Raw genomic sequence first — 21,220 nt, forward strand, 5'->3', positions numbered from 1 at the left:
CATACACACACACAAATGCATGCTGGGATTTTCAATGGTATTTATCCAGTGAACATATAGATTAGTTTGAAGAGAATTGATGTCTTACATCCTGAGTCTTCTTACTTATGAACATACCTGCAATTTCTTCTTTATAAACTCATATAAAAGTCTCTCAAGAATGGTTTATAGTTTTTTACATTGAGATTCTTAAAGGGTATTGTGAGACATTTTTTGGTATTATAAATAGTATCTTTTTAAGTCTCTAACTGTAATTGTTGATTCATAGAAATAAAGCCAATTTTGTTATATTACCTTGTACCAACATCCTTAATATTCCTGATAATTAATCTATAGATTCATTGGTTATTCTACACAGGTACTCATATCATCCGCAACTAATGAAGGTTTTATTTCTTCATTTTCAATTTTTATAACATTTTTTCCCTTGCCTTACTATTTTGACTAGATGTGTAGTACAATTTGGAAGATAAATAAATAATAATAAGCATTTTGTTTCTTATCTCATATCTCATCTCAATGAAAAATAGTTCAACATTTCATAACATTTGCTATAAGCTTTTTGCCAAAAATGTCTATTAGACTAAGAAAGTTTTCATCTATTCCTACTTAGCTAAGAGTACTTTATCATAAATGATTGCTGAATTTTATCAATGGCTTTCACTGCATATGATTTTCCTGCTTTATTCTGATAAGGAAGTAAATTATATTAATTGTTTTCTATTGTTCAGCCTCTATTCCTAGGATAAATCCAATATGGTTGTGATACATTGTGCTTTTTATATATTGCTGGATTCATGTATTAATAATTTAAGATAGTTGCTTTTCTGTGTATGAATGAAAATCATCCATTACTTTCCTTCCACCTAGTGTTCTTGTTTGGTTTTGGCATTAAGTTTATGCTGGCCTCATAAAATAAATTGGAAGGTATTTCCAACTTTTCTATTCTCTAAAATATTTTATATAAGGTTTCTCTTATTTCTTACTTGAATATTTGGTAGAATTCATCAGTGAAGTCATCTGAAATTGTTGCTTTCTCTGTGGGAAGATATACACATAGAAAATACATGTCTAGCATGTAAGAAGCTTGGAAACCACCACTCCATCCTGACAAGTAAAAAGCTGAAAAGACTGAAAAATCAATGATTCTTCTTGTATATGTCAATCTTAAAACTAAACAGCCAGTTATGTTACCAGCAAAATGGATTTATTCAGCAATAAAAGAGGAATTGCCGTTAGGGACAGACAAGCTATAGCAAAAGCCACAGACAAATCCAGGGAACAAAGGGGAAAGAGGGGAGTTGAGAAGGGCTGTTATAAATGAGAAGTCCATTAGAGTAAACTCTTATTGGAAGTGTCATGGCTTTTCATTGGCTGAGTTGTGACAGTCTCTTATTGGCTGGGCTGTTGCCAGGCAGGGAGAAAATCATCGTTCTTCCTGCTGTGGTAGTAAAGTATAGGCCTCTTCCTGTTGGGTCTGCAAGGGGCTGCAGAGTGGTAGGGTGTGAGAATCCCCACTTCCGGCCTCCCAAAATCATTTTTAGATGATGATTCCTTTATTCAGTTTCATAGATCCTAAGGGAGGGTAGGACACAGGGCAAATCACTCCAACATGAATTTGGTGAGACACAAACTCAGATCCCAGAGATCTCTTTTTGCAAAATGATTATTTCAGTGATTGCCTATTTTTCTGTTTGGTGACTGTTTTTTTCTTGTAGGAGTTCCTTATATATTTTTGATTTACGTAACTGGATATTCTCCCACTTTATGGGCTACTTTTTCATTCCCTTGGTCTATATATTTTTTTAATTTCATTTATTTATTTGGGAGAGAGAGAGAGCATGAGTGGGAGGAGGGGCAGAGGGAGAGGGAGAAGTAGACTCCACACGGAGCAGAGAGCCCAATATAGGACCCTGCGGTCATGACCTGAGCCGAAGGCAGACGCTTAAGAGATGGAGCCACCCAGGTGCTCTCCCTTGATACATTTTTGATTAAAAAAAAAAGTTTTAAGTTTTAATATAGCCCAATTTATTTTCTTCTTTTGTGATTAATAAAAAAATCTGCCTACTCCAAAGTCAATAATATGTTCTCCTATATTTTCCTTAAAATATATATAGTTTACCTTCACATTTAGAGGGTTGATCTACCTGGTAATAATTTTTGCATATGGTATGAGATAAGCCCAAGATAAATATATCTTATCCAAATGGCTATGCAATTAATCCAGCACCATTTATTTTAAAGACTCTCTTTTCCCACTACAATGCAGTATTACTTTTTTCAGTTTGTCCTTGTGGGAAGCTTATTTAACTATGGATTGGATTGCTTTAATAAATATAAAACCATAAGGATTTTCTCTTTTTTTTTCCTTGTGTCAATTTAGAATGCGTTATCTTTTAAAAGACTGTCCATTTCATCTACATTTTGAAATGTATTGGCATGAAGCTGTTCAAAAATCTTCCCTTATTTTTTAGATCTGCAGAATAATATTAATGTCCACTTCTCATTCTTAATTTTGATTATTTGTGTTTTTTCTTTTTTCCTTGATCAGTCTCTCTTAGAGTTTATCAATTTAATTAGTCTTTGTAAAGAACTCTCTTTTAGTTTTATTTTCTCAATTATATATTTTTCTTTCATGTCATTAACTTCTGCTCTTTATTATTATCTACCATCTTTTATTTTTCAGTTCTTTTTTAAAAATTTATTTATTTATTTGAGAGACAGAGATTGTGAACATGAGCAGGAGGGGAAGAGGGAGAGGGGGAATCTCAAGCAGACTCCACGCTGAGTGCAGAGCCCCTCAGGGGCCGATCTCAGGACCTTGAGATAACCACCTGAACAGAGACCAAGAGTCAGATGCTTAACCAACTGCACCATCCAAGCACTCGTTTTTAGTTCCTTTTTTAAACTTACTGAGGAGGAATGATTAGCTTATCGATTTATCAATCTTTTCTATTTTCTAAAATATACACTCAAATTATAAAATTGTCTATAAACACTGCTTTAGATCTATGCCATAAGTACAATGCCTGGTAGTTTCAATATAATGCAATTCAAAATATTTTCTTGTTTCTATTATGGTTGATTTTTAATCCCATGAGTTATTTAGGAGTATAGTGATTAATTTCTGTATGTATGGGAATTTTTAAAGATTTTTGTTTGTTTGTTTTTGTCTTTGTTTTGTTTGAGGGGGCAGGTTCCTTCTTTTGGTTTGTTTCAACTATGGATCTCCAGCTTAAATCAATTGTGACCAGAAAACATATTCTGTATGATTTCAATCCTTTGAATTTGATGAGTATGTTTTACGGGTAATTGCTGTTAAGTCCTCCTTGTGGGAATAAAAATAATGTGCCTTCTACAGAATTACATTCTATGTGTCATTTTATTGTTATGTTTTATATGTGTCAATTAAGTCAAGCATTTTCATATCTTTTCCCCATTTTTCCCAATCTATATATATATATATATATATATATATTTTCTACATGTCTTTTTTAAACAATGTAAAATTGAGGGTATTTTTGTTTTGTTTTGTTTTTGTTTTGCCCACACAGGTCACTGTCTCTTAATTAGAATACTTAGTCTATTATTTAATTAATTAAACAATGTAAAATTGAGGTTTTATTTAATCTTGCTTTGCATTTTCTATTTGTTCTATTCAGTTTTATATCTTTTTCTCTCTTGCCTTTTTTGGTTTAAGATTATTTTCTATTCTGCCCTCTCAAATTAACTCTATTTATATCTCTTTTACTATGCCTAGTGGCTTCCTTCATATTAGAACATGACCTTGAGTTAATTGTCTCTTCCCAGATAATGCAGCCAGCCACCTTACAACAGCTCCCCCTTCAACTTGTATATGTGCTTTATTAAATTGATTTTAATTATTTACCTATTTTAAGCCCCATGAGACAATATATTATTGTTTTATACGTCAATATTCACTTAGATTTACTTGCATATTTTACCACTTCTGTTATTTTAACCCAATTTCAGAAACTGGCAATTTCTTGGCCACCCAAACAAACTAAGCTGCTTTACCTCTGATGTATCCTTATACCTAGAGTGAATCCCCTCTGGTTCCAACCCCAATCATAGGGGATTTACCAGGGCCACCATATTTGATAATACTGGCTTCCAGTTTAATTCTCCATTGACCCAAGAACCTTCCCAAAGATTCAGTCTTGTCAGATACCTATTTTAGATGGGCAAATACCCAGAGAGCAGGAGCAATTCCAAAAACCAGGCTCTTCTCTCTGGATTTCTCTTTTGTTTGTTTTGTTTTGTTTTTCCAGATATTGGTGCTGTAATTGTTTATTCCTTTCTTAGCTATCTAATGACTTTAAGAAAATGGGGTACCTGGGTGGCTCAGTCGTTAAGCGGCTGCCTTCACCTCAGGTCATGATCCCAGGGTCCTGAGATAGAGCCCTGTATCCGGCTCCCTGCTCGGTGGGAGTCTGCTCTGCTCTCCCTGCCTGCTTCTCCCTCTCCCACTCCCCCTGCTTGTGTTCCCTCTCTCGCTGCGTCTCTCTGTCAAATAGATAAATAAAATCTTTAAAAAAAATAATGACTTTAAGAAAATGTCATATTTCTTTTCAACTTCTTTGTTATGTTATGAAGGTACTATGCTTCAAGATATTTAGTTTATGGGGCACCTGGGTGACTTGGTGGGTTAAGCATTTGACTCTTGATTTCAACTCAGGTCATGATCTTGGGGTTGTGGGATTGAGCCCTACATCAAGCTTCATGCTGAGCAAGGAGTCTGCTTCTCTCTCTCTCTCTCATTCCCTCTCCCGTTGCCCCTCTCCCACTTGTGTGCACTCTCTCTCTCTAAAATATATAGATAAATCTTTTTAAAAAATTTAGTTTACTATTACCAAAAGTCAAAAATTACCTTCTGTAAGCCTTTTTCTCTAAATTAGACTCATTCCCTAAGAATCATTTTGTTTTTCTTTGCACTCCTAAGAACCTGCTTGCACTTAATTGGTGAGAAGTCAATGTTGTTGAATAAATCATTCACCATACTCAAATAGCTCTAAGGAAAATACTGGTACATGAATAGCACTATCTCAAAGATACATATGTTTAGAGGTAAGTCTTTATGGAGAAAACATAGTGTTTCTATGGCAGTGTTTTAAAAATCCAAGTGATTATCTGGTATACCAATGAGTAGTCACTGAAGATATTATGAGTAAGAGCTGAAATTTACATTTCTGATGAAGTAGTTCCTGCTAGGGAATTGAGGTGCACTGTAAAGTGTTAAATTTTACACTGACATTCCAAATTAGGCAGAAGCAAATATTTTTTTTTCCTTTTTGTGATGGTACCAAGAGTTGATTCACCCGAGGACCAGTTTTGTGCCTACAGATTTGTACTAAGATATAAGGGAAAATGAGTAAAAAGTTAACAAAAAGTTAAAATGGATAAGCACATCTATTGCAAAATTGACTTACAAATGACAATTTAAATCAAATGGAAACATTTATTGATTCTTCTTACTATATACACCACATAAGGCATTATCCATTGTCTACAGATGCGGGTGGGTATAAAGGGCAAGTATGGCATTACTTCCCAACCCAGCCACTTGTAACCTCTTCTCCCACTCACTCCATTAATATGATTACAGTGGCAGCTGCTCTTTCCCTTCCTTTTCCCCTTTCAACCTTACTTCTTTCCTTCCTTCTTTCCCACCTCCTCCTCCTCTCCTGTCCCTCTCCTTTCCCCTTTCCTTCCTCTTCATCTATTTTTATTGTCCCTTGAATACCTAACTATCAGAAAACCACTGGATTCTTACTCTACTCTGGGTTTTGCCACTTGGGCAAGTCTCTGAACATTCATTGTCACAGTTAACTAATTTATAAAATAAAATGATTAGAAAGATAATAATTAATATGTCTTCTTGTTTCAACAGTCAGTAAGTTTATGACTTCTCCCTGTTCCTATACTACTCTATCTCTCTCTCCGCAATTGTTGGTCTAGTTGTGGGCACATGACCCAAGATGAACAAACGATTCCCTTCTCTGAAACGTTTGGGCTTAGAACCAGACTTAGAGCAGTTAGTAACTTTTTCTAGGGGTCAAATTATAAGGAGAAAATCTTAGCAACTACTTGTAGTTAACTTTGCTGCTAAAGGGAGAAAGTTCGAAGAGGAGGAGAAATTTAAATAATTTACATTTAAATAATATAAAAACAACTCTGTAGTTTTTATCAATTTATTCTTATTTATCTCATTCTCAGTGATGCTATATAGGATATACTTAGATTTAGAAGATTAAGTCACAGGATATGCAGACAAATTGGTCTTTTAAAAATCTATTGTATGAGCCAATTTTCTTAAACCACTTACTGAAAAATAGAATTCTAGAAAGGGCTCAGATGAAGGATTTAAATAAAGGGATCTGAGCAAGAGTTACTATTTGAAGATCATTTATTATCATGAACTTTACAAATATTACTTGCCATTCATAAAATAGCCCTTAAAGATAAGAATTATTATCTCAGTTTTACACAGGGGGAAATTGAGATTCAGAATGATTAAATCAATTGCCAAATTTATACAGCTAGTAAATCACTGAGCTGGGATTCAGCTTGTTTTGTTATGACTACAGAACCCCAACCTTTTCTATTCTGCAGCACAGAACTGCCTCTCAGGATGTCAATATATGCCTGTACTTCTGCAATTAGTTTATAATCTTCCTGGAAACATGGAAATAAAATAATTTATATATAAGCATATGTATGAATTAAATTAATATATTAGTAAAATATTTAAAAAACAAATCCAGGAAAATTTACTTTCCCAAGGATTATACAATAATCTGAGGAGTGTGTATGATTTTATAATCTGTAAATTGTACATTTCTGATGGAAACTAGGTTTAAAATTACGTGTTAATGCACTTCTGTCAATTCTGTGGGAGTTTGCTTGGTGAGGTTTAAATGTCTTAATTACACAATACCATAGGGTTTCTTGGGGCTCTGGGAGATGAGTTTTCATGCCCTCATTGATTTTCAGAGTTGAATGCCCTGAGTCTGCTCTTTTTGAAAAATATGCTAGGAATTTTCACATGTGCCTTATATTCTAAGTTATTACTTAAATTATTGTTAATAAATATAGTTACCATTTACTACATGAATACTCTCAACAACCCTGAAATACAGGGACAGCTATTGTCATGTTATATATAGTAAATTAACATATAGGAAGGTTATCTTGCATGAGACCATACAGCTTTTAAATGGTACAATTAGCTAACAAGTCCAAAGCTGTCTGATTATGAGGTAAAGACACCACAGTTTCAAACCACTTAGGTCAATGTTGGATCCACAGATTTAGTGAGGTCAACAGAGAATTTTTTCAAAAAAAATATGTCAATACGTTAAACCAAATCCAGTAATTATTCCTGAGAGTATGATCTCAAAATTGTATGTATTACATATTGATTTAAATTATGTACTTCAAAACCTCCTGTAAGAACAATACAGTGAAAACATATCCACACAAAAACGTGCACACAAATGTTTATAGCAGTTTCATTCATAATTGCTAAAACTTGGAAGCAACCAAGGTGTTTTTCAATAGACAAGTAAACAAAAATGCATACAGTGGAATATTATTCAACATAAAAAGAAATGAGCTGTTAAGCCATTAAAAAACATGGAAGAACCTTAAATGCATATTGCTAAGTGAAAGAAGCCAATCTGAAAAGGCTACATACTCTATGATTCCAACTATCTGACATTCTGGAACAGGCAAAACTATGGAAACAGGAAAAAAGATCAGTGGTTGCCAGAGGTTCAAGGACAGGAGAGGAAGAGGGAAGGAGTTAGTAAATGGAGCACAGAAGATTTTCAGGGCAGTGAAATATTTCTGAGTTATTCTGTAGTTGTGGATACATCTCATCACACATTTGTCACAAATAGTGAACCCAAATGTAAACTATCGACTTCAGCTAACAGTGCATACTAATATTTGCTCATCCACTATAACAAATGTGCCACCTTAATGCCAGATGTTAAAATAGGGAAACTAGAGAGAGTGAGGAACTCTGTCCTTTCCACCCAATTTTTTTATAAAACTAAAACTACTAAAAAAATAGTCTATTAATTTTTAAAAATATAGTGGCTGCTTATGTTGTGGAGATTATGAGTATACACCCACAGAACAAATGGGGACAAAAAAAGACTGTTTGGAAGTTACACAAATGGATTCTGCTATTTGAAATAAAATTCCCAAAGACTGTAAAAATCGCAAAATAAAAAAAAATTCTTAGATTGCAGTGAAAGTGATGATGATTATTAAGTGTTGGAGATAAAGGTGTCCATTATGGGGTTTCATATAAAAGTGTGAGTAAAATTTTCCATGTAATATGAGAGGGAGAAATATGTTATTTCTTAATTATTATATTGACTAAAATATGCAGTTTAAATATTGAAGTATAACTAATTTAATAAATCAAGCAAAACATCTAGTTATTAGACTACCTCAGATACATTTAACTGACAAGTACATTTATATTCTTCTTGGGCAGCTTTGCGCAGTGGCAGTATCGTAGCCAATGAGGTTTATCTGAGGCGCAATTATTGCTAATTGAAAACTATATTCTTCTTGGGCAAAATAATTTCAGTTGTAAAATTCTCATTGGGAATTTGGAGGTTTACCCAATTTGAAAGACTACATTATATTCAGAAATTTATGGTATTTTTATATTGCTTACCTTATATTGGGCTGCGGATTAGGCACTGTGAGGCATACAAAAATAATCAAGATACCAAGATATGGTTGCTGCTCTGAATCTCTAAATATGGTCCAATGGTAAGAGTTGAATGGAGATAATTCAAGTAATAACTAGTCAGTACTCAATGTTTATAAGCAGTAAATGTGGAACATGGAATTTATTATGCTAGTCTAAATGAAGGATGAATTGCCTCTGTCTGGAGAATTCAGGAAAGTCTACATGGAGAAGACAATATTTCTGATGGGCTTAAATGGATTCAAAAGATGGAGAGGAAAAAAAGTGGAAAGTTCAGATGGAAAGAATTTCCACATAGATGGAGGCACAGAAAAATAGTGTCTAAGGATTGACAATTGATTCAATGTGGTTAGATCACAAGAATCTGGATAAAAAGGGAAGAGGAGGATTTTTATGGAGATGGCAGAGAAGGGCTATTCATGTGGTGCACTGACAAAGCAAGATGGATGAATGTTAGTCCTTCATTCAGTTAGAAATTAATGGGGGAGATACTGAAGATATGGAGAATTTCTGACCAAAAAGTTATATTTTAGAAAAATGAATATAATTTATCTGTTTTGTGATTATGGAATTTTTCTTACTGCATTATATTTTTTCATGTCTATTTGCCTTCTAGCCTATGGGATCCTCAAGGGCAAATGTCATGTCTCACTCATCTTGTTATTTTTAGTACTTAATACATAACTGGTACACAGTGTAAACTCTATAAATGCTTACTAATGAACAGTTGAAGTACTTTTTCTCAGACAGTTTAAAAAGTATTGGTTTTAAAATACTCAAATCTGAGTTGATCTTAATTACCATTGATTTGTAGGACAGCCTGAGTTGATATGGAAGAGGCAGTAGAAAGGATGAAAAGGTCATGGTTCAAAGAGACTAACCCCTTAATAAATTAACTACTTGTTCCTCTTTAAACTCAGCATCCTTCCAACATACTGTACCTGGTAACCCCGACACTGGAAGTGTCCCTTTTACCTGAAAAGTCTTTGTCACATGTGTCAGACCCTAGAGCCTCTGATGAGATAGTCTGTCTTGCTCCTCCAGGGTCCCTGCTGAAAGTTAGATTTCAACCCTGAAACTCAGGCCAGTGTCTGGAATCCAGCGAGCAATCTGCCTGTAGGTGTTACTCAGGTGGTTCTCCCGGACATCTAAAAGTTGCTACTTAAAGATTTCATCTCCATGCTCTCCCCACTCCCTTTGTTAGGGCACTTGAACGGCTTGCTGGGCCCTGACCTGCCCTTCCTCTCAGCACCTGTCGCTCAGTTTCCATCCTCAAGAGCCTGTGCCTCCTGTATAGGAAGATTTTGTTCTACGTCTGGTCCCAGACTTCTAGAAATAGCTGAGCCATACAGAAGCAGCTCCCAAAATATGACTAAATATAACATTAAAATAATCTATATTCTTAAATTTAAAAATACACAGGCAAAATAACTCTACTTCTCTTTTATTTTATCAAGCTAGCATTGCAATATGATTTATTTTTTTAAATTACAAGTCAGTTGGTTTGAAATCATTTGGGAAATGGGTACTTGATGCTAATGACTTTTTAAAATATGTTAAGAAATCTTAAAGAAATCAGAGGTATTTCTAATACAACACATTCTGATGTCAGAAAAGATATCCTCAGCACTGTATAAACTCAGGTGAAACTTAATATTGTTTATTTTTAACATTCCCAATGGTTATTAACTAGCAGAATGTCAGTGTTAGAAGAGACTTTAGAGGTCAGCAGTAATTTCCCTTTTGAATGGGTTAAGTACAGAAACCTCATAACCTTTAAAAAATAAAACTACGCGAAGTCCTTCTCCACATTGTGGTACTATGCAATGTATTTGAAAACTCTTACTACCTCTTTTCCATTATCATATGATCTCACTGATATGCAGAATTTAAGAAACAAGGCAGAGTCATAGGGGAAGAGAGGAAAAAATAAAACAAGATGAAACCAGAGAGGGAGACAAACCATAAGAGACTCTTAATCTTAGGAAACAAAATGGAGTTGCTGGAGGGGAGCGGGGTGGGGAATGGGGTAACTGGGTGGTGGACATTGGGGAGGGTATATTGTGGTGAGCGCTGTGTATTGTGTAAGACTGATGAATCACAGACCTGTACCCCTGAAACAAATAATGCATTATATGTTAATTAATTGAATTTAAATGAAAACAAATTTTTAAAAAATAAAAGAAAAAAATATTCCTGTTGCAGCAAACAGAAAGTTTTTCTTGGCATCATTTTCTGGTAGCCTTGTTCCTACCAAAGCCATATCCTAAAAGGAACATCTAGTATTACCCAATAAAAAATAATATTGTAATGAATTATAGTAAGTTGTTTTCTCTGTAGTTCAGACTTTCTCTTGCGTCATCCATACCACCACCATCCCTGTCCCCATCTCTGCTGTGGGGTTACCCCAGGAATTGCTTGGTCCCCCTACTGTCTGCTCCCTACATGAGTGAGCATGCTGAGGGCTGCGTCTTTGTTCACCCAGAATCTACTACAGTGATTAGCACACATCATTATCTCAATAAAAACTTTTTAAAAAACTGGATAAAAGAACGAAGGAAGAAAAGATGAATAAACAACAATTTGTATCAACACACACTGAATGTGCATCTGAAATTGAGAAACTTTTCCAAATTGATGATGCTTTTGAAAAATAACCTGACATTCATATTCTTTCTTTTCTTCTGGTATTTTTGTGGTAGAAGTAATGTAAGCCAAGCACTGCCTCCCTTCATGGGTAGTGAATTCCTACTCATTCTTCTTAGGACAAAAATGTAACAGTTTTTTGAAACCTTTTTTTGTCACTCCCCCAGGCAGCATTTTATTCCTATTCCTGTTTTGACTTATCACATTCTATTGTCACTTCCTCCTTTAGCATTATCTAAGACCTACATGAAAATTAAATATAAATCTTTTTGCATCATTCCAAGGTTATTCACTGTGCTTTTATAACTATGCATTCAATTTTTCTGCCTTTGATACATTTTTTTTAATTTTTTTTTTTTAAGATTTTATTTATTTGCGAGAGAGAGAATGAGAGACAAAGAGCATGAGAGGGAGGAGGGTCAGAGGGAGAAGCAGACTCCCTGCTGAGCAGGGAGCCTGATGTGGGACTCAATCCCGGGACTCTAGGATCATGACCTGAGCCGAAGGCAGTCGCTTAACCAACTGAGCCACCCAGGCGCCCTTTGATATATTTTTTAAAGATTCATTTATTTATTAGAGAGAGAGAGAGTCTCCAGCAGACTCCCCACTAAGTGTGGAGCCCAATGTGGAGCTCACAATCCTGAGATCATGACCTGAGCCGAAATCAAGAGTCGGACGCTTAACTGACTGAGCCACACAGGTACCCCTCTGCCTTTGACACTTTGTCTATGCTCATATTTGATGGCCATATATTTATTTCTTATCATCAGTTTCACATCATAGGTAATTAATCTTTTAAATGACTTCTGTTACTTTCACTCTGCCAGTATGAACAAATAGTATTTCAATGTAATAACAGAAGTCTGAAACCTGTAGTAAATAGATACACTTACAAGTGTATAGCACAGATAATGAATATACTGCTGAGTTTTGATAACTTAATTCATATAATGCCCAGTGGTTTGAACGTCAGTTAATAACAGACAGTCTTAAGCTGACCGAAGGAACAATTTATAGGAAGTAATGAGTATTTTATATTTTAGATAGTACACTCTGGTTTCATTTGTTCTCAGTGTCATTTGAATTAAGTGTACTAGTTTGAACCTACATGTAGCTCAACAAATTCATCTGCTGAAATGTCCAAAACAAGATTCTCTACCTAAAAAATACATGACCAAAGAGAGATACATACTTAGATACATACATAGATTCATAAAGACATAGGTAGATACATAGATGTTGTATATACATAGATACATAATTCTATCCATCTCGAGAATACTATACTGTGATGAAATGGGAGCTTTTTCATATCCAATGAGTTGCTTTTTTTTTTTTTTTTTTTTAAATATCGGTCTGTGGTCTAGTAATCCATGGGACAGGCAAGGCCTTATGACCTAAGGATTAAGTTCTTTTTGGTCGAATTACCTCTATCCATCTTCTCATGTCCTCAGGCTTGTGATGTCAACCAGACCTTCACATTACTGATCAATGGAATTTTACTGTCATGTTTCTGGCATGTTTGAGTGAGACTTCAGCCAAACTGTCTTCTGATAGAAACTGACACCAAGATACCGTTTTTGGAAACTTGAGGTTATAAAATCCCATTAGGACTCTTTAACCATGCTTGGAAATCCTGGATAATTTTCCCAAAAATAAGCCTCTCAGACCACCTTCTGGTGGACCTTCCTTCCTATATTGCTCAGTGCTCATTCTCCCTGACCCCCCCAATTTCTCCTGTTTCCTTACTTCTCTCTCAAAATGTCCATCATGTCTTCTGAAGCCCACTTTCTGCAGTAAGCATTCTCCACTCCATCTTCTCAACTACACACCCAATAGTTCTCCAATTGTTTGAGTAAATCGAATCTTAGCATAGATTAGAAGATACTGCTTTGCCTGAATCTTTCTAGAGCAGAAAACAGCAAAATTCCTCTGTAAAGGGCCACATAGTAAATATTTCAGATTTGGTGAGCCATACAATTTCTGTTGTAATTAATCAACTCTGCCATTGTAACAAAACAGCCATAGACAATACAAATGTGAATGAGTGTTGCTGTGTTTCAATGAAACCTCATTTACAAAAACAGGAAGCAGACCAGATTTGGGGGGTATAGTATGGCGATCCTTGCCCTAGTGTAAAGGGTGCTCATTCAGTCATGCCCCTTGCTTCACAAAAGCAAACAGTCAAGTCAAGAATATTCTAACTTGCCAGTGTGTTGCTCTCCCCTCCTGTGTCAATCATCCTTTACCCCAGTCTCATCACTATCCTCTACCAATTTCTTGGTCACTCCTCAACCTATTTTGAAGAATCTGACAATTCATACTATTCCTCCTAACCCAATGCTTATCCGATGTCTGGAATTTCCTTGGCAACCATTTAATATCCAAATTCCAAAGGCATCACTTTAATATTGCAACATTTAATTCCTTGTTTATCTCAACTTTGATTATCTTAACTTAGAATCCATTTCCTCTACCCTTATTTATGACCAGATCTTGGTAAGTTCATTTGTTTTTGGCTGTGGGGTATACAAAGATTAATAAGAAATGGATCTTTTCCCCCAAGTATCTGAAGTTTAGCAGTGGAACTCTGCAGGCAATCAAATAAATACATTGCAACGTATTTCAATAATAAAGGAACATGTGAAGGGATGATATGGTAGCAAATGGGAGAAAATGATTAACTTTCTTAAGAGGAATCCTTGCAGATGAAGCAACATTTCAGCTGGATCTTGAAGCACAATTTGAAATTGACTAGGTGGAAAAAAGATTTAAAGAACATTCCAGAAAGGAGAAGCACCACATAACAAAGGTGCAGAGACACACATCAGCTTGTGTGAGCTTCCACTGCTAGAGAACAAAAGTGAAAGGGCTGGGAGTGCTAGGAGATGAAACTATTGACGAGGGACAGATCTTCAAGAATCTGAATGACTTCCATGCAGTTTGGAAGACAGGCACCTGGAACACAAGTTGGGGAGAGGAAGGATCTAGCAAAGGAGACTATAAAGGTGAAGGAGATCAGATGAGGGGAAGAACCAGATCACAGAGGTGTCTTCCAAGACAAGAGAGAAGAACATTTTAAGAGGGGTGGGAAAGAAAAAAAGTTTTCAGACACAGCAAGAACCAACAGAGCTATTGGATCAGTGGCTTAGGAACAACTTTACTGGAATTTCAGAAGCAGAAATCCATTGATGATTTAGTGGAATAGTTAAAACTATTTTTATGTGTTCTATTTATTTATCAAATATTGTATTTTTATATTGACTGGTATCAAAAGCTCTCTATATCAATACAAATAACTCTCTTTTGGGTCTTATTTTTTAGATGTGCCCTATTTTTAGACTGAAGACCCTGAAGAACAAATAGCTACAGTTTCAATAAACCCTAACAATGATTTTTGATATTAAAATACAATCATCGGTAGCTTTATTTTTCTCATTGCAACACTTGCCTCTGTTTTATGAAAAGAAAAACATTACAAATGCTTTCCTTATTATTACTTGTATCTGTTCTCATGCTTCCTATTCCTATCATATGATTTCACATGATTATAATTAGTTATTTTCTCAGTAGTGATTAAATACTCATTTGCTCTTTCTTTACTCTGCCAAACACATTTCACATTTAACAAAAAATATCCCACTTTAAAAGTCTTGTTAAAATCCAAAGAATTGAGTTTAAACTTTTCTTCCTTGACTTTTCTGATTAAAGTAAATTTATGTTTGTAGAAAAAAAAAATGAAATGTTAGTCGTAAACGCTACTTAATTGTTAATACTAGGGAAAAGTAATCATTTTAGGCTAAAACAACCTAATGTTCTTATTTTTTTAACTTGGCTTTCAAAAATGTTGTAAAAGAACAGAAACATCTAGAAATATGTTCCAGAAATCGTGCACTTTAGACTGAAATTGTTTCTTATTCTGAAATGATGGAAACATTGATGATTGTGCCCATTTTAAGTCTCAGCAGGTCATAAGGTTTCTTTGCAACCATGCAATAATGAATTACTAATTAATAATGAGAACTTGCTTCTTCAGCAACTGCTTGCCCATCCTTAAGAGGTCAATGTAAAATAAAACTTTTCACCCTGGTGAAGGCTGCAGGTTTCTGCACTGAGGATACTTACTAAAAGGTTGTTGTTTGAAATGACTAGACAGTGATCTTTGTGAAATAAAATGGTTGGCTGATTTCATTCTGTTTCCTTTTGCTTAGGAGGTTACCTGAGGGTGACAGGGAGACTTCTCTGGAGCCACATTTATTTTTACAACAATCTGAAAGAGTTGAATCTGTGGGCAAGTCATGACATTTATTGAGCATGAAGATTTAACAGTGCTGTGAAACAGGGGCAGGATTCCTACCCACGTGGAGCAAGAATTACAGTATCAATGGCAGAACAATATATACACATGAAATTAGCTAAAAACATTTCATTGCAGGGGGGTCCCATACCAGGAATATTAGGAATATCATCATCTCTCAACCCTTTAGTGATATCTAATCATCTGATACATTGTTAAGAAATAAGTTTAATTAACAGATAATATGTTAAACTAGATTTGTACCTGCAGCCTGAGTGTGGAAACCACGAGAAACTATCTATAAATGTCTATCTGCCTTGTTTCCAATCATGAGGGAATTTCCTCTTTCTGTGTCCCTTTGGAGTCCCAGTCTTGAAATCCAAGTACTTACTTCTGCATTCTAATGTCCATTTGGAGAACTTTGCTTTTGATACTCACCCCTCCTTTCCTCGTGTCCTCCACCTTCATTTTCACCACGGACAAGTAAGTGGTAGTTGTTTTAAAATGGCCCCAAATCCCTAGCCACTCTTTCTTTGAGAGGTGGAATTTCTTTCTCTACCTGTTTAGTTTAGGCTGGTCCAATGACTTGTTTTGGCCAATTGAATAAGGCAATAGAAACCCAGTGCGGACATTAATACGGAATCTTATGGGATCTGTAGCTTATACTTTTGAGCACCTGGACACTCTTGGAACCCAGCCACCATGCTGTGAGAAGCCCAGACCATGTGGAAGAGTCATGACTCTGGTCAGCAGCCCCTTCTCCACATGAGATCTGAGACAACAGCCATACCAACTGCAGTCATTTAAGTGACCCGTCTTGGAAACTCTAGTTCAGCAGAGCTTCCAGATGACTGCAGAACCAGCTAACATCTGGTCTAATATGGTGGAAGGACCATACAGCGGAGTCCAGTTAACACAAAATAGAGAAAAGGAATTAAAAGTCATTTTAAGCTACTAAGTGTTGGGTAGTGTGCAACATAGCAATACATAACTGAAACACTAACTGAATTATTATCTGAGTCGCTTGCTTATTAAATTTCCTATGGATGCTTGCTCACTAAAATTTAAGGGTGTTTTGTTTGTTTGTTTAAGAGATTTATTTGATGAGAAAGCATGGACTTAGAAATCAATGAGATCTGGTTTAAATAAAGACTTTACTTCTTAATGTAACTGCATGACTTTGGGCCACGTATTAAATTTTCCTAAGCCTCATCTTTCCCTTCTGCAAAAAAAAAAAAAAAAAAAAGAAGGGTAAATAACACTGACTTCTTAACAGTTATTGTAACAATTAAGTAAAACAATGTGTACCAAAAAAATCTTACCTCCGTTCACCATCCATGATCCATGATCCATCCATAAGCACTTATAAATATCAGTCTCTTCCTCATTGACTGTATCCATATTAGAGCCATGTATTTATTGATTTTTCTTTCTCTAACTCTCAGCTTTACATATTTCTGTCTTGTTACTGCTCAAAAGACTAAAAAAAAAGGCAAACATCAAAAACACACTGACAGACAAGCTAATAAACAAATGATTCTGCTTGGTGTTTGGAAGTGGCCTGGGCCGTCCCTCCAAGTTCTCTTTCAAATTGTGGCAACTCTTAGCGCAGGTACCTTCCACTGGAATAAAACTGAGTTGCCAGGCTTTTTATAGTCTGACATGGGAGAGTGTGGCTGCAAATGACACTTTTCACCTTCCTCAACACTACTAGCTTGCCACTCCTTACATGCCTCCATCCTCCATGCCACACTCTTGATTTCACTGGTGATTGAAAATGCCCTTGGTAATTTGATAATCCAAATCATTGCTCCTGCCAGTTTCTCCTTTTGAAAATGTATTGTCCCTCTGCTTACCACGACTCTTCTCACAAAACATTCTACCGTTGTATATATTTTGAAATCTGGTGTAATTATCCACCTGCTTCAGGAAGCTTACAAAATAGAGTCTGTTTCATCATAATCTCTTCTATCTTTGAATTCGGAGAATTTAGATTCCACAAATCAGGTGGGACAATTTGAATAAGGTACTGTCTTGGGATATGTCTTCTGTTTTTGTGTTATTACATAACTGTTCTCTGAATATTGTTATCTATTCAGCCAGATTGAAAGCTTCTTGAGAGCAAAGTCTAACACTCCCCAAATGGGTGATATTGAGCAAGTTACTCAATCTCTTTTTTTTTTTTTAAAGATTTTATTTATTTATTTGAGAGAGAGAGAATGAGAGAGAGCGAGTACATGAGAGGGGGGAGGGTCAGAGGGAGAAGCAGACTCCCTGCTGAGCAGGGAGCCCGATGCGGAACTCGATCCAGGGACTCCAGGATCATGACCTGAGCCGAAAGCAGTCGCTTAACCAACTGAGCCACCCAGGCGCCCGAGTTACTCAATCTCTTAAAACCTGGAAAATGGGGGTTATAAATCCATTCTCTGCAAGTTACTTGAATTTAATGAGATAAACACATAAAATGCATAGCTTAGCACATAATTATGTTCAATATAAGCCAGTTAATTTTTATGTGCAGTTTTGGAATATGCCTAGGCATTGGGTGGAAAGACACGATGTTTGACTGAGTCCTTGATGTGCTCATAAAGTAAATTAGAAAATACTGTTGCCAGGGCTTACATGATGTGTATGAAAAATAGGTAACAAATATATAGTTGATACATGGAGCACCAACATTAATTTTTTAGTCCATTGATTTTCTTTCAGGAATATTCTGATAAAGTCAAACACCCTCTGGACTTGGAACCTTCAGCTATTGAAAACTTAAACCTAATTGTTTTAGTCCAGCACAGGATATAAAATCGCATGAATGAGAATGATGTTTAGCTCTTGGATACAGGCCTAAAATAAGGATTCTGGGCAAGTGAAGACAACAGGAAGGCACCACCTGGTTTTGATTCACTTCAGCCAAAAAAACAGTGTTTGAACAAGAATACGTCCCTGGTCTTCATCTCTTCTCAGGTGGCTTTTCAATAACTAATAAGAGGGGACTATCTGTTATATCTCTAGGTACAAGGATTCCAATTCTAGGAGCAGAGAGCATGGCGTAGATACCATGATGGATGATGAGGAAAACAATGTCATTGTCCATGATTGGTCCAAACCCCATGTAAAGATCTCCAGGGATTCCTGTTGATCACACAAAGCCGAGTTTCTGAAGTTTACCGAGCAAGGGACAGCACAACACTAGCAAGGGTATCCATAGTTCTCAAGAGTGAAAATTTAGGGAGAGGTACTTCTAGAATTGGGGTTGGGGGACAATAGATAGATGTAGTGATTTTAGAGCAGAAGTTAGTAAGCATGGTCTGGGCCCGAGCTGGTCAGAATTTATAAACAAGACGTTAGTGAGACAGTCATGGTCTTCTCTTTGAAAAATATGAGTCCTGACTTAGGATAAACCCGTTCATCTGTGGTCTTATCTTGGAACACATGGGTCTAAATGGGGTGATGTAAAAGCAGTTTGGGCTTACGTAGTGTATGCTGCATGCCATAATTTAATATAGTCTGTTACACAAGTCATACTATGTTTTGTAAATTGTCACTTCTATTTTAACTTTTCAGAATGTACATAATAAGCTCTTAAAAGAGACCTTCAAACTCACTACAGTGGTGGATTTCTAACAAGGAAGAATGAGGAAAACAATATTTTCGTATTTGAAGGGAAGATTCCAAACTTTTGAGTGAAAAGCCAATGTTGTTATTACTACTACACTCATTCTATCCAGTTGGCTTACTTAAGAAATACTTGAGAAAAATACATCAGACACTGGAAAAGTGAGGGTAATTTCCATTTCTAGACTATATCAGATAGATTTTCACATAAGACATATTGCCAGGAACATCTGGCAGTGTGAATGATCCAGACAGAGTTTATCAGCCTATTTCCTAACAATGTCATCAGAATGACCGGAAATGTGGGCACATTTGTCTTTGAATCTGAGGAAGGTATCGTGAGCATCCCAGAATATGATGGAACCAATGACATACCATTTGAGGAGCAAAATAAATGGTTTTTTGTTTTGTTTTGTTTTGTTTTTGTCCTGATGCACTGGCAAGGAGAGCTTGAAATATTGAAGGGAGGAGGTAAGACAGCAAATAGATGTAGCAAATATCAGGGAATCCCTTAATTCTCTAACAAACAAATATCTCTGAGGACACGGTGCTGTAAAAACCAGCTTTGTTATCCGAATCATATTAAAGAAAAATAATGCCCCAATCTCTCTATTAAAATAACACTGTTGGGGTAGAAACAAATTTTTTTTCTAAGTAATTAAGTATACTTGGCCATACGCATTTGAATAAACATAATACTTGCTGGTTTCATACACTAATAAAAACAAAGAACAGTGTTTAGAACTAAGCCCCACACAGAGGCAACTGAAATCAGTTACAGTTCCTTATCACAGCAGATGCAAAGATCTATTATGGTAGTTTATTTAATGAAGGGAATAACTGACCACTATTTGATGTGAATAACTATTTAAAATTTTTTTTTTCTCCATGGCCAAGTGAACTTGTGTTAAAAGTGTCATAATGACTCGGGTACTCTTTAGAGTTTACAATTCATTCTTGTATATATTTTTAATTAGCAATAATCGCGCCTCGGATAAACCTCATTGGCTACTATACTGCCACTGAGCAAAGCTCTTGTATATATTTTTAAAAGGTCGAGCCTCATTAATAGCCCCATGGGCCATCAAAATCACCTCTGTGTGAATGAAGAATATTTTAATTTTAAGAAATGCAACTCAAACTACTTTAAGAGAAAAAGGAAGATAACTGGTTCATATAACTAGAAAGTTTAAGGGTGATAGCTGCTTCAGGCATGGCTGGATCCAGGGACTTAATAAAGATACAACTCTCCTTCCCTTTACAGTGCTTTCTTTTGCATTGTGGCTTCATGTTCACGTTCTATTAGGTAATCAGACGTATTGCCACTTCAGCAGCCCTTCGTCTATGTTATAGCTTCCCATCAAAAGATAGAGAACCCCTTTTCTCTGACATGTTCATATCAAATTTCACGGTAAGTCTCTGCGTGGCCTTGCTTGGATCAAGTTCTCATCTCTGAACCAATCACTACAGCCAAAGAGATGAGGCGTTCTGATTGCCATGTGTGTATGCCTGTAGCTGGGGAGGAAGTAGTGATAATTAACACCACTGCTGGCAAGGGAGGGATTAGTTTTCCAAGGAAATAAATACTGAGTAAATACATAATGTGTGTCTGATACAACCTCCAATATACAATGTACTAATGACAAATGACTAGCTACCCTCGTGTAAAATACAATCTTTAGTCGAATCATAAGTTTTTTCAGAATTTAACTCCAGATGGTCTCTCCAAGCTACCTACTTTACTCTTTTAGATACATCCCTTAAGCAAGAAACATCTCCCAGGTTCTTAAAACCCCATGATTTCCCTCATCTCCAGGCTTTCTACCCCTTGCCCCTTGGTGCGCTCCTTTCCATGTCTTGATTTTGACTTGAAGAGGATGTCTCTACGCCTTTCTTCTAACACTGTTAGC

At 35.9% G+C, this 21,220-nt stretch overlaps 1 long non-coding RNA gene, 1 other non-coding gene and 1 pseudogene across 2 annotated transcripts; 1 reads left to right on the forward strand and 2 right to left on the reverse strand.

Annotated features, from left to right (window-relative positions):
- Positions 1 to 1,190: 1,190 nt before the first annotated feature.
- Positions 1,191 to 17,538, reverse strand: LOC144379535 (uncharacterized). The gene is made up of 2 exons (XR_013442694.1): positions 17,018 to 17,538; positions 1,191 to 1,575 (listed from the first exon to the last, which is right to left on the reverse strand). It is a non-coding gene; the product is annotated as an uncharacterized LOC144379535 (long non-coding RNA).
- Positions 8,529 to 8,670, forward strand: LOC118522212 (U4 spliceosomal RNA). The gene has a single exon (XR_004910529.1). It is a non-coding gene; the product is annotated as a U4 spliceosomal RNA (small nuclear RNA).
- A 2,673-nt stretch (positions 17,539 to 20,211) lies between the features above and the next one.
- On the reverse strand, positions 20,212 to 20,344 carry LOC118522213 (U4 spliceosomal RNA; annotated as a pseudogene).
- Between the last annotated feature and the right edge of the window lie 876 nt (positions 20,345 to 21,220).

Source organism: Halichoerus grypus, chromosome 11 (assembly GCF_964656455.1).
Source record: "Halichoerus grypus chromosome 11, mHalGry1.hap1.1, whole genome shotgun sequence".
NCBI classification, from domain to species: domain Eukaryota; kingdom Metazoa; phylum Chordata; class Mammalia; order Carnivora; family Phocidae; genus Halichoerus; species Halichoerus grypus.